Source organism: Eurosta solidaginis, chromosome 2, assembly GCF_040869045.1.
Source record: "Eurosta solidaginis isolate ZX-2024a chromosome 2, ASM4086904v1, whole genome shotgun sequence".
In the NCBI taxonomy this organism is placed as follows: Eukaryota; Metazoa; Arthropoda; class Insecta; order Diptera; family Tephritidae; genus Eurosta; species Eurosta solidaginis.
In genome coordinates this window covers 276,453,177-276,468,270 of record NC_090320.1, presented here as the reverse complement: position 1 = coordinate 276,468,270, position 15,094 = coordinate 276,453,177, and positions in this window count along the sequence as shown.

Genomic DNA, 15,094 nt, shown 5'->3' with positions numbered 1-15,094 from the left:
AACGTTTTGCTGAAAATTTGTATCTGTGTCCTTCATTTCCATATATGTATTTTCTTTTTACATGCACAACTTAAAAACAAATCGTCGTTTTCTACTTTTTTCGGCTTTGACTATATTTGCAAACTTATTAAATTGTTGCTGTTCGACAGTTACCCTATCATGCCTATATATCATCATGTGCCAAGCGAGCTGAGATAAGGCATAGTATACATGCATTATACATAATCAGCGACTACCGATGCCGATCCACTTGTTCCTCTTTACCGTGTGTCTTCCAAATATAAACCGTTGCTTTCTGATTTCAATACTGCATATGCTGATGGGCTCTCTGCTCTTGCGATGCAAATCTAGGTAGCCAAACCCGAGTCTGACATTGTATAGAGTACAGCTTCCTGAAGAGACTCACTAATCGCTCATCAGCTCACTCTTTAAGCATAAATCAATGGTACTCAAGGGAAGGATCCGGCCTGTGAAAGTAACATCTCCCCTTACCTTCTTAGTCAGAAACACAGCCCCTTCCAGGGACCTCCACCTCTTTCCCTCTATATCCGCCTCTTGTTAACTACACTCCGCCGTCACTAAAATACGTTTGTAAAATAAACCAGTAAGAAAGTCTAAGCTCAGGTGAAGCGAACATTACATATCCAGCTGTGCACTTAAAACGCTGTTGTTGTTTGCTTTGTGTGGTTAATAGTGTTGTAAGGCTGCGTAAAAAAGATACAGAAGCTATAAATAATGAACTTGAGCGGATAAAAAAGCATTTTAACAGTTGTAGCTATGAAAAAAGTGTGTATGCCAAATTTCTTTCGGATTGGATGATTTTTGTTCGACTTATAGCATCAAAATTACTTTGGAAAGAGTAACAGAACAAAGAGGCGGATCACGCCCATTTTCAAAATTTGTTTAAGTTAGCTCAACAATACAACTACTGAGGTATAAAATATCAGTCCAATGTAGTTAAATGCCATAGGATTATTGCAAACTTTGTTAAGGATACACCTTTTGGAAAAGTGGATAGTGTCTCTGCCAATTTTCAATGTAATACCTTTGACGGGTTTTGATCTATGGGTTGTTAAATTTCCAAACTTCTTCTTCTAAATGTGGATGGTGCCACGCTCATATTCCAAAATTCTCCGCTTTTTGCGTTCAGTCGTATTACGGAGAAACAGTCGCCGGAATTGTGGCCGAATCTCGATCCAGGTACACTCATTGAAGCATTAAGAAATGAGACGGGACGTATATTGCAACTGGGCTAAAGAACATATGATACATATAAATTTTTTTGATGCCATGAGAATGTATATAACATTGTATATGTATATAATATTGATATTATTTATGTAAATATTTATTTTAATTGGCTTTTTTTCCCAAATTAACGCATAAAATAAAATTCTTCTTAAAAAAATATTCATATATTTCCGATATCCATAGCGTGCGTAAGAATACTTATAGAACAATAAATTAGTCGTAAAGCGAAGCAAATTTAAATAGTTCCTGGAAATCGATAAATATTCGATTACATAGTCTACAAATGAGTGAAATCATACTCAAATCAGTTTAGTCGACTAGAATCCATCGAAAGCTAAAATAAATATTTAAAGTTAGTTCTGCACGAGCTCCAGACTATATTCACCACTTTTGTGAAACCATTTCCAATGTGCGGCAAAAAATGCTCTGCATAATTTTTGTCCGAAATTGTAGATGATGGTTTGAAAAAAAAAGAGTCAACATTTAAAAAATAACCATGCGTGGGCCCAACACCGAAGTCGTTGCGCTATACATAGTTCTCCCCTTAATTTTTATCTTAATCAGGATCACTGTCCATTGAAATACAGGGAATGAAGCGCATTGCTTTTTCCTTCGCTTTGAATCGACCAACGAGTTTATGTACCGCCAGACTTATATAGAACTTACATATGTCGCGTTGCTTCACTTTGGCTTTTTGACAGCGCCATAAATTAAGAATTCTTTAGCCATACTTTACATTTCACGAACTTTGTGCAGCAAGATGTACAAGCGGCCGGATATTGATCTCATTTGTCTGACGTAGGAATGCAAAAAACCGTGGTATGTATGTCCGGCATAAGTTCGCCTTTTTGGTGCTGTCACAGCGCCAAAGGAAAGCAAGGCGCAAAGAGTTCTAAGTAAATCTGAACTGCGTGTGTTCAATAAATTTGGATGGATATTAAATTTTTGATATCCGCCTTTGGAATATTGGGACAGAATCCAATCCGCGTATTTAAATACCTGTCCCACATTTTTGGATTTATTTTCCAATTAACCCCTGTTGTAAATTATGTATTACAAAAAAAAAAAAAAACATACCGATAAAAGAAAGAATCGTTACATTCGGTCCGATACTTAATAGGTATCGATATTTATTTTCGATGCTACTTGCAATTACAGATATCGACACTTTCATGATATCGGTTCATCCCTAGAAAAAAAATGAAATTTCTACAAACAGGGCGACAACTGTTGCGATTATATCTTGTAAATCCCTTTAACAACTTTTCTCCTGGTAGTGGGATTCGAATCCGCCCTCGTGCGATAATCGACCTGTTGACAAGCCATGTCTTGTTATTGGAGAACTTTTTATACTCAGCTGAGCAGAGCTCACAGAGTATATTAATTTTGTTCGCATAACGGTAATCCGTAACGGCATAAAATATTCGAGATAGATATAGACTTCTATATATCAAAATGGTCTGGGCGAAAAAAGAAATTCATTTAGCCATGTCCGTCCGTCCGTGCCTCCGTTAACACTAACCGATAACATTAGTAAATTTTGAGGTATCTTGATGAAATTTGGTACGTAGGTTTCTGGGCACTCATCTCAGATCTCTATTTAAAATGAACAAAATCGGACTATAGCCCCGCCCACTTTTTCTGTATCGAAATTTTCGAAAAACCGAAAAAGTGCGATAATTCATTACCAAAGACGGATAAAGCGATGAAACTTGGTTGGTGAGTTGACCTTATGACGCAGAATAGAAAATTAGTAACATTTTGGACCATGGGCGTGGCACCGCCCACTTTTAAAATAAGGTAATTCAAAAGTTTTGCAAGCTTTAATTTGGCAGTCGTTGAAGATATCATGATGAAATTTGGCAGGAACGTTACTCCTATTACTATATGTGTGCTAAATAAAAATTAGCAAAGTCGAATGACTTTACAAAAAAAAATTTAATTTCTTTACAGTATATAAGTAAATTATGTCAACATTCAACTCCAGTAATTATATGGTGCACCAAAATACAAAAATAAAAGAAAATTTCAAAATGGGCGTGGCTCCGCCCTTTTTTATTTAATTTGTCTAGAATACTTTTAATGCCATCAGTCGAACAAAAATTTATCTATCCTTGGTATGGGCATAGCTATATGGGCGAAATTTGTTGGAGCCACGCCCAGTTTTTACCTATACACAGTCGGCCGTGTGTCCTTCCTCTTGGCCGTTAACACGATAACTTGAGCAAAAATCGATATATCTTTACTAAACTTAGTTCACGTACTTACCTGAACTCACTTTATCTCGGTATTAAAAATGTGCGAAATCCGACTATGACCACGCCCACTTTTTCCATATCGAAAATTTCGAAAAATTAAAAAATGCCATAATTCTATACCAAATACGAAAAAAGGGATGAAATGGTAAAAGGATTGGTTTTTTGACACAAAATATAACTTTAAAAAAAAATTTGCCATATGGGTGTGAAACCTACCATATTAAGTAGAAGAAAGTGAAAAAGTTCTGCAGGGCGAAATCAAAAGCCCTTGGAATCATGGCAGGAATACTGTTCGTGGTATTATATATATAAATAAATAAGCGGTACCGACAGATGATGTTCTGGGTCACCCGCATTTTGGTCGATATCTCGAAAACGCCTTCATATATACAACTAAGGGCCACTCCCTTTAAAAACCATCTTCAATACCTTTAATTTGACACCCATAGCGTACAAACACATTCTAGACTCATCCCTGGGCCACCTTTTTGGCGATATCTCGAAAAGACGTCCATCTGTAGAACTAAGACCCACTGCCTTTTAAAACCCTCATTAATACCTTTAATTTGGTACCCATGTCGTACAAACACATTCTAGAGTTACCTCTGGTGCATCTTTATGACGATTTTTCGAAATGGAGTCCACCTGTAGAACTATGGCCCACTTCCTTTTAAAATACTCTTTATTACCTTCCATTTGATACCAATGTCATACAAACACATTCCACGGTTACCCTAGGTTCATTTGCCTACATGGTGATTTTCCCTTATTTTGTCTCCAAAGCTCTCAGCTGAGTATGTAATGTTCGGTTACACCCGAACTTAGCCTTCCTTACTTGTTTTTCATATTTTCGTCCAGAATTAACTTTAAATATTTATAGTGAGGGGAGTAATGGGCATCTCGCACTAGGCGCTACTCACAAGGGGAGCCAAATGGTCTGCAAAGCAGAACTTCCTGAATAATTTGTATTTTTATTATAACTGACTTATGGAAAATATTGATTTCCGAAAAAAATTTTCTATACTAAAAAATGCATGCATATATCCGGAACACTTGTGACAGGTTGTGGAATAATTGAAAGCATCTATCTTTTTTCTCACGTTAAACGTTACGATGGGAATTATTAAAAAAATGTTCTAACAAAAACTGTCAAACGTGAATCTGAAACGTGATGGAGCGCCAGAATACAGGCGGTTAGCGTTATCGCCGATTGACTAGAGAATTTAGTAGAACACTTAGAACAATTAGCAGAGGACACTAACACTACAAGTGACACCAGAAGCGAAGCTACAATTCTGTTGCAAAATATACTAAATTTTAATTTCATAACATTAGTTCATTTCTGGTATGAAATGCTAAGGAGGATCGTGTGCAGCGCAGATAATAAAATCCGGGGATGAATTTGAGAGAAGCTTATCTTGATCTTAAATCATTAGCGACTGAACTATCCGAAATTCGAGACCCTCTTTGTGAAAAAGCAATAGAAAAAGCGAAGTCTCTTTGTGAAAAATGGGATATTGATATAGTAAAACGTGTAAGAATGCGCCGCAAATTTACCAGAGTCGGCTAGAGATGTTGGTCTTTCCGCAGAATGTGAAATTTCTCGCGTTTTGAAAAGTGTTCTCGATCGCTCCAGCAAGAAATGGTTACAAGATTTACAAGACTAAACTACCTTAATTTTAAATTTGGATTTCTCTTTGACGTTGGAAATTTGTTAAACAAGGATAATAAAGACTTTGAAAGAATTTGTAAGAACTTGAAGTGATTTTTATAATGCAGATTTCTATGGAACAGAACTTTTTATTGAGATATGTGTGAAACTGAGAAATATTACTTCGCAGTAGAAAATATTTTGCCCCGGCCGCGAGAAGAGAACCTCGCTACGCCACTGAATGTTATATACATTTCCGTAGCATCCGAATATTTGTAAAAGCGCTGAAAATGGGAGGGACGTAGATATATTCTATTCCCAGTATATTCACCACTTGCGAAACAATTTCAAATGTGCCATAAAAAAATTTTCGATAAATTGTGCTTTGGTACAACTTCTTTTAATGATACCTACTCAGTACTCGCCGCAAAAGTATCGATTACAAATTTTCTTGGTATCGATTCATGCCCAGTTATTCGAATTCTTCCTTAAATCTATATACATATATATATAAATGAATCGTAGTGAGTGTATGTTCGGATGCTTAAAACTTGAAACCTACTGGACCGACTTTTATAAAATTTTGAAGGTATATTATCTAGGTACCTGAATAGGCTATAGGCTATATTTCATACCGCTGGGTGGTTAGGGTCCTGAGACCAAAACGTGGACCCGGGTACCACTAGAATGTGTTTATACAATATGGATATTAAATGAAAGCTGTTGATGAGTGCTTTACTGCAGAATAATTTTGAAACCTCTGGATGACTAGGGTATCGAGATATAGCCCAAAACTTCGACCCGGCTACCACTAGAAAGTGTTTATACAATATGGATATCAATTGAAAGCTGTTGATAAGGGCATTCGTAAAGAGTATATTTTATACCGCTAGAAGTAACAAGAAGGTTCAAAACATGCTATCAAGCAATATTTCATGCCATTACTTCGCGGGTTTGGTATTAACCATGCTATTTTATATGAAAAAAATGTCTTTCCACGTGGTGAATCTCATGCTGGCGTATTACGCACAGTGTTGAATAGCTGCAACTCTCGATTACAGATGTCGCCCACTCATGCTAATTCGTAGGTGGCATTATATGACTAGCAGCAAATACTCTTTAAACAGATGGTGCATTGTAGAGTTCTGAAACTTTGTGGAAATTGTAGGACGGCTGCAAGAGGAATTCACCATACCTTTTGCCTGTCTGCTTGATTTTTTAAGGCTGTACAACTCTGTAATTTATTTTGCCATTGGAAAAATGACCTATTTGAAAATAAGCTGGTTGAAAAATATTGGCATAACAGCTTAAGTGAAATCAACAATTGAAAATCTCAGCCAAGCGATTTGTAAAAAACTAATATGTCTATTTGTTTCTTATTTGCTCGATATAGGGTGTGTTCGAGCTGCAGGAACGTTACGTTTTATGACAGCGCATAACGTTCTTCAGCAAAATTTGAGCGCGTTCGTTGAACGAAATGTTGACAGTCTATTGATCATCGCTAGGAAATTAGCGACATTCCATCAACTAAGCAGCACTTTAGCAATACTACTGTTATTATTTGGCTTCTCAAACACACCCATATTAATTGTGCATTCAATGTAAAATATAAAAGTATAAAATATCTCCGGTTGTTATGTACGCAGGAATTATTTGGTTCAAAGTCACAGCCAATAATAGCCAAAGCCATAATAATTTACATGGGTCATCAATTCTTTCTCTGATTCAAAAGCTGAACTACCAGCGCTTACCAGTAGCGCCAATAACACCAAACTCGATCCTGACACACAAAAATCGTTTCACCCAATAGCGCACTCAGAATTTTCAAATTATTTAGATTTGCCTAGAATCCCCCTCATCATTTGCGTCTCAAAGTTGGATCTGTAGATATTATGCTTCATAATCTGCACCCACCAAAACTGTGTAATGGAACAAGATTGATTGTAACCAAGCTTATGAACAATTTGATAATGGCAAAGCTTTCAAGGGAGAGGAATGCCAGATTCCGAGAATACCCTTGACTTCAAATGATTTGCCGTTTCAGTTTAGGCGCATTCAGCTTCCAGTGAAACTTGCATATGCGATGACCATTAACAAGTCACAAGGACAGTCGTTGCAAGTCTGTGGCATAAATTTAGAGACGGCCAACTATACGTAGAGTGTCCCAGAGTTGGGAAACCATCAACACTTTTTATTTACGCTCCAGATCAGAAAACTAAAAATGTGTTGTATCGTGCAGCTTTGAATTGAGCACACTAATTACTCTGCCCTTTTTATAGGGTGCAATAAGATGAATAGAATTCAATGATACAATATTTAATTTAATTTTATTTTCTGAAACAAATATACTTAGCGTTGTGAATTTATTTCAAATCATAGTTTCAATAAATTTATAACCTAAGTTATTAGCAATCACAAATTTCTAACCAAAACTAGAAGTCTCCACATTAATTCATTAAAACAATATATTTTGGGCAAAACGAAGTTTGCCGGGGTCAGCTAGTCTATAATATAAAAAAAAGTCGGGTTTTCCTTCCTGACGCTATAACTCCATAACGCATGCACCGATTTCCACGCTTTTGCGTTCGTTGGAAAGGCCTCGGGCTCCGTGAAGTCAAGATCGACGTACAGGGTTTCGAGATATAGGCCAAAACATGGACCCGTGAACGCCTAGGTAGTGTTTTTACATTATGGGTATCAAATTGAAGGGTAGTTTTCATACCTATTGATAACTAAGGTCTCGAGATATAGGCTGAAACGAGGACCCGGATACACCTAGAATGTGTTTTTACATTATGGGTATCAAATTGAAGCTGTTGATGTGTGCCTTATTACAGAGTAAGTTTTACACCGCTGAGTGACTAGGGTCTCGAGATATAGGCCAAACATGGACCGGATACCCCTAGAATGTGTGTGTATTATGGACATCAAATGAAAGCTGTTGATGAGTGCTTTAAAGTAATTTACATTGTGATATTCGATTTAGTCGCATCAACCTGGCAAAACTGATAAATATGCATGCGAAGGCGAAATAAAGACATGAATTAATAATACCCACATACCTATTTACATACGTCCTATTCGATTTGCCTGAAATTTGGTATATATATTTGCCTATATTAGTATTTACGATGCCTGAGACTCGGAATGGGGCTGGAACAAAATACATACCACCCTCTGGGACTGTCAATAAGATATGAAGAAGAATGAGAAAAACTTGAGACTTGAGAGAAGAGAAAATAGAGGAGACCGACAAAGAGATAGAATGAGACGAAGATGGAGATAGATGAAGCGAAAAATATGGAGGGAGGAGTGAATACAAATATTCGGAAAAAGTGTAGAGGGGCGAGGGCAGAGTTAGTTTCCGTATAAGCTTATTAAAATGTATGTAGATAGACCAAATTTAGGGCAGAACAACATCTGCCGGGCCTGCTAGTATTTAATAAAAAAATAAAAAAATTGCTTTAAAAGTGGTAGAGATTTTGCTTCTAAAAATAATTTAAAAAGGTGGAATAAGAAAACATCAATGGAGATCTACATAAAGCAGTTATCGATGCATTTCGCAAAAAAGTTACAAGCAAAAAGTGAAACGAAGATAAGAAAGAGTGTAAAGATAATTAATGTAGAAAAACATAAATCTGGGCAATTAAATATAATAAAATTCTAACATAATTTCAGATAAACAACTGTAACTTGTATATTTCGTTTTGTAGAAATAAATACTATCGGCTTTTGAAAATGTTATGTTCTACACCATGTTGTCATAGATAATGCTGTTATACATGATGAAATGCAAAAAGAAAGCAAAAGCGAAAAATAATACATGCACCGCATAGGGTTAATTCACTTGTTTACAGTTATTTGACATAATATTTCCTTACAAGGGAATCATATTCAACTGACACTCAAACCTTGTTAACTTCACTTTGGGTTTTGCAGCAAACAAATGAATATTGAATAAAATAACTTAAAAAAAAAAATTTTAGTTAAACGGTTTTATTGAAAACAATACTTACATAAAGTATTAATAAGTCTAAAAGCTAGAAAATAATTTGGTACGTCCTATGTACTAGTCGTTGCACTCCTCATAAATCTAAGGCGTTGATCAGATAATTAAATAAAAGCGTTGGACGCGTAAAATTTCTATTGATAGTCATAACTTAGACCAACTGAACCTTAATCAGTTCATGCCACGCCTCACATTTTTAGAAATTTCACGCCCCCAAACTCTAGCATTTAATTGTCTAATCAACGCCTTAGATTTATGAGGAGTGTTATGAGGTGGGTTTGGTCAAAGGCTGAGGTATGCTCAAGTCAATCCAGAGTCGGATGGAGGTCCCACTTCCCCCACCTAAATAAATACACAGTAAATTAGTGTTTTGATTTCGAACACACACACACACGCGGCTCTCAGGTTAAAATATCCACAAACTTGAATCCAGGAGAGAGAGAGAGAGATGTTCCCTAGGTGGTGTCGCTGAGAATATATTATAATCCAAGGACGACGGCTCTCCGCAGAGAGAGAGAGTACTGGCTAGCGGTGGCTCAGATGGTGAAGACGACGGGGGCTCTCGCCAAGGGGTGATAACGGCGGTAGTAATGACGGCGGTAGTTAGGATCACGCCCGAAGACAGAGTATTGGATGATGGTGGCTCTCACCAAATAGATATGACAACGGGTGGCTAGACTCCGGGATGGGATGTCCGAGGATCCGGAAGGCCCGTCTTACTCAGAGGAGATGATAACAAAATATTAGGGTTGCCCAATAGGCCGGGAGGGGAAGTACCATCGGCAGAACCGACTGTTTTTACTTCTTAAGACATAATTGCCAAACGTTTGTTAAACAACAAAAAGAAAATACAGGGCGCTATAAACTGCGAAGAGATTTAGGCCGCGCTTCCCTTCTAATTAGCGTTGTGCTCCTTTTAATTTTTCCTACAAATTGGCGGGACGGGAACTGAGAGTCTTTCAAGACAAAAATACACTCGGAGCTCTTGCCGAACACTACCGAGGGGCGACCCCGCTTGGAAAATACAGATTATCCAGGAAGTTCTGCTTTGCGAACCATTTGGTGCCCCCTGTGAGTAGCGCCCGGTGCAAGACGCCCCCCTTGTCTCCTCCCCCTCGCTTCGCCACTGGGTTACCAATAATTTGGTGAACTTCAAAAAAAAAAAAAAAAAGCTGCAAGCAAGGTACGATTCATACGAGGCGTAGCTTCAAGGACGGGTAATACGAAATCTGTACACTTTGATGTCGAACACATGTATATGAGTAGAGTGCTGCATGCGAGGCGTCGGAGCGTGAAAGCTACAGAGCATGAAAGATTCATGCAAGTCGCTAGACGTGGCATGGAAAGAGGAAGAAGTTTGCGGACATTCTTTTGTATGCAAATTTGACATTGTTAGTCATTGTTGAAAGTGACTAAATGGCTGTAAAGTGTTTCAAAGAAAAATCCCTTTTTTTCAATAATCCGCGATGGTGGTAAGATTTTCATAATTTTTAAACGTACAAGGATGCACACAAGTTTTCTACTTATTTCCTTTATATTTCGATTTGAATATCATCATCAATTGGCGCTTAACCGCTTAGACGATTATGGACACTTCGTAACAAATCGCGCCATCTATCCGTGTTTCACGATAACTGATACCAATTGGGGCCACCAAGGGGGGTCAAGTCTTCCTCCACCTGCCTCTGCCAACTTATTGGAGATTCCCCCTTTCCTCTGCTTGCAAACTGCGGTGTCAGCTGAAATACTTCCCTGGCCGGAGCGTCTTCGTCCATTCGCATAACATGGCCCAGCCAGCAGTCCCTTGTGGTTTTTGTTCGCTGCACTCTTTCCGTATGCATTAAGCCCATACAGCTTATCATTATACCTCCTTTGATACTCGTCGTCGGCATCACGGACAAAATTATAAATATTCCGGAGAATACTTCACGAGCCATCTGATCTGCTCTCGACATCGTCCATGGTTCCAAGTCATACATACATCAGGACATGTAGGATGAGCGACCTGTACAGCGTGATTTTCGTTCGTTGTTGTTGTTGCTGTTATCGTCGAAAGAGACTTTACTTTTCAATTGCCTACCTACTCCAAAGTGGAACTTATTGTCAAGAGTTATTATCTAAGCTGACATTGTTTTTGCTGTTTATGCTGGTTCCCTAATGGACGAAATCCTTCGCAGTGTTGAACTTATATCCGTCAATATTTGCTGCCTAAGTGCAAACGAGCCGATTCTTTCTTGGATGGCAGCAAGTACATCGTCTAGTCCTCATTTAACGCAAGACCCACTTTTTTTCATCTTCATCTAATTCCAAGAGGGCAGAGCTCACAGCGCGTTTGTTCAGGCCAATAATGTCAATATCATCCGCATACACAAGTAATTGAACGCTCTTATAATAGATTGTACCGTTATGGTTTAGTTCCGCTGTTATCTAGAACTATCTTCTCCAGCATTATGTTAAAGAAAATGCGCGAAAGTAAGCCGCTTTGTCTGAAGCCTCATTTGGTTTCGAATGGCTCCGACTTCGAACGAAAGGAAGTTGCCTCGCCTGAAGTCTGGTTTGTTTTCGAATGGCTCAGAGATTGGCTTCCCAATCTTTTCAGAGCTGATTGTGTTGCTCAACGTCGGAAGAACCTTAGTAATTTTGTAAGGAACTTAAACTCAGACTGCAGCATACAAGCAGATACATTTCGTGCTGTCAAATGCTTCTTTCAAGTCGACAAAAAAAGGTTGACTGTCGATTTTCTTATCGCGAGTCTTCCCCAGGTTCTGGCGCATCTTGAAGATTTGGTCGATAGTAGATTTGTTGACTATAAACTTCAGTTTTGCGCACAATACGCGAGATAGAACCTTATACGCGCTATTTAGCAGGCTAATTCCGCGTTAACTTTCGCGATCGCCTTTCTTTTGGATTGGGCTGAGTACACGTAAGTTCCAATCTGAAGGCATGCGCTCATCCCACCATATTTTGCATAACAAGCAGTTGAGGCAAGATCTTTACCAGACCCTTCGCCTCCGCTCGGTGGGTTTTCCGTTATTCCGTGATTACGTCATTCCGTAATAAATTCGTTAATAATTTTGTTTTACCAAATGTTTTCGTTTTATAGCGACGCTTATGCAGATCTTGATACGTAGAGGAATCGTAGCTAAAGGGCGTAACTTGTACGTGTCCCTCATGACGCTACGCCTCGTGTACATCTTACCTAACATACCGGAAAACTGTTGAGCACTTGTGCAAATATGAACTTATAAATTTTAGAATTTGAAGACATTATAAATACATAAATATGTTTTGTGCATACATACATACATAAGTAAGTAAATACGTAATAATTCATTGGTGTTTTATGTCACACAATTTTTCTCAATGACCTAGAATTCTCATACGAGTTTTGATAAGAGCATTTATTACGTGTCTATTTTGTTATTAATTAGAACTCTCCATTTTGTTTATTATGTGGGTAAAATTAGCATTATTAAAAGCATAAAATTAACTATCATTACAAAGTGTGAAACATTTGTCTATTGTCAATATTCAAAATATGAGTTGTGAAATAAAGTACGTAGCTCGTTTGTGTCAAAGCTTTACAGTTATTAGTGAGTATTTGGGAAGTGAGCTTATAAAATATTTTTTAAGAGCCACTAAGCTGTGCAGGTTATATAATTTTGTCATTATCTCTATATATATACATATATGTACGTATGTAAATGTGAAAGTCGGTATGGGGTCGGAACACCACGCCTAAATACCACACCACCGAATAACGCGAAAATATACACATTTCTATAATTTGCTCTTAGAACGGTAAAAGTCATAGTTTTTTTCACAACAAATATCGGTAAGTAAACCAGGGGTCGACCTATTCTAAATAAAATAGTGTAAGGTACGATTCCCTTAAAATTCCGTACAGGGTTAACTCTTTGACAAGGATAATATTTAAGAAAGCTTTTATTTCCAGAAGTGGGCCAGGGGCCGAGCTGTCTTACTATGTATAGTTCTCTGTGCTAGTATTTATAACTGAACTCCTCCAAAACGACTGTACCGATTTTGATGAAATTTTGTGTGGGGTTTCAAGTTGATTGGAGGATGCTTTAGAAATACAATTTGGTCTGTTCTCTTTCTTACCTTTCCAGAAAGAGAACCAGGGCCATCCCTTCCAAAAAAAAAAAAAATAATGTATGTGCGATTTGCTTGAAATATGGTGCGCCTTGACTTCTTTATTAATTGGGAAACAATGTTTTCCGGAAATTAGATCTGAGAGAGGCCTATTCGAAACACTCTTAATGATGGAGCAATTTGCTATAAATTTAGTATAGGGGTTCCCCTTCGACAAACTTAATGCCTGTGGCCTTCTCTTTCTAGCAAGAGGACCAAGGTTAGAGCATTTTGTTTGAAATTTATTATTAGGCAGCCTTTCGAAAAAATTAATCTCATACATAAAAACGAATGCAAATAAGGTGGTAACTTTATAACTTATGATCCCATATCCCATTTTTTAGATATAGACGAAAATATGAACCAGGGTTCTTTTGTGTTTTTACAATATGGGTAGCAAATGTGTAAGTGAGATTTTTATCAAGAGGCGGTAGTTAAGAAGGTGAGGGAGATAGAAAAGGGAGTTATATAAAAATCTATAGAAAGAAAAATAGAAAAAGGAAAATAATAGATAGGAGTAGTAGAAGGAATGGAGAGGGGGAGTGAGAGAAAGAGACAGATATTAGATAGGGTGAGGGAGAAGAAATATAAAGGGTGTAGGAAATTGAGATAAGATTGGAGAATATGCGAGGTGAAAATAGAAAAGATAGGAAGCAAGAGATGGGAGCGAGATGAAGAAAAATAGACTGAGGTTGACGTAGGAATATGGGAAAAGGGGAGAGAAAAATTGAAAAGACGATACGAAGAAAAGATATTCGATCCTCCGTAGAGAGGAGGAAGAGGCAAGAAGATACAAAAATTTTTTTTGCAGAAGCTAAAAAAAGCCTCAGATACATCACAAGGTGAAATATTATCGAGTTGGAGAACGTCACAATTATTTATCTGTACCTCGAACAGGACAAATTCTGCGGTATACTCTATTCAAGTTATTAAAATCGCACAACAGAAGGTCACCCTGTCTGAAACAAAGTTTAGTTTGGAACTGTTCGGAGAGGTCGTTCCCAATTCTGACTGAGGTGATGGTGTTGATCATCGTAATTTTATTTAATAGACTATAAATAAAAATGATGCTGCTTAAATTTTTAATCAACTTGTATTTTTGATTTTTATTGATTGGCAAGGGTTGGCGTGCAACAAACAACAAGGAAGACAATATAAAAGTTAAAGGGAGATTTCTCCAACTCAAGAAGAAAGACAAGGGAAAAGTTAAAACTTAAAACCAAATAACATTGCAGGAAGAGAAAGGATATTAGCATGGCGCATGTAATAAAGATGTAACGAAAGTGACGAACAGAAGTTTCATTTTAGTTGGACATTACCAAAGTTACAGTTCAAGCTTTTAGTTGTGGTTAAGACTTATTTTTCGTGTTGTTCTTTTTCAACCTATTTTAGATTGAATAAATTAAAGCATTAAAGCGAATAAATTAATGCAGTTTTCTGGGCCCCCTTCTACCAAAGCTTTATATCTTATAGACAATTCCTGTTTAAGCGTCTTATACATCTGAAAGCAAGCCCTAACTGAAGTGACGTATCAGCAGTCTTTCACGGTGTTTTGCTGTTCCTTTAGCTTAAATAGCATTTGCCAGATCTTCTAGCACTCATAGGAGGAACAAATCAAGAGGCTGGGGCCAAAAATGCCTCTACAGTCATGTGCTTTCCGGCGTTCCAATATAACTTCGTATTTTAAGTTTAGTAAGTGTATTTTATTAAGACGTTAAGATGCTACATTACAGAATCAGCTTTGAAGTAGTTCAGTTAAGTTTGTGCCAATTG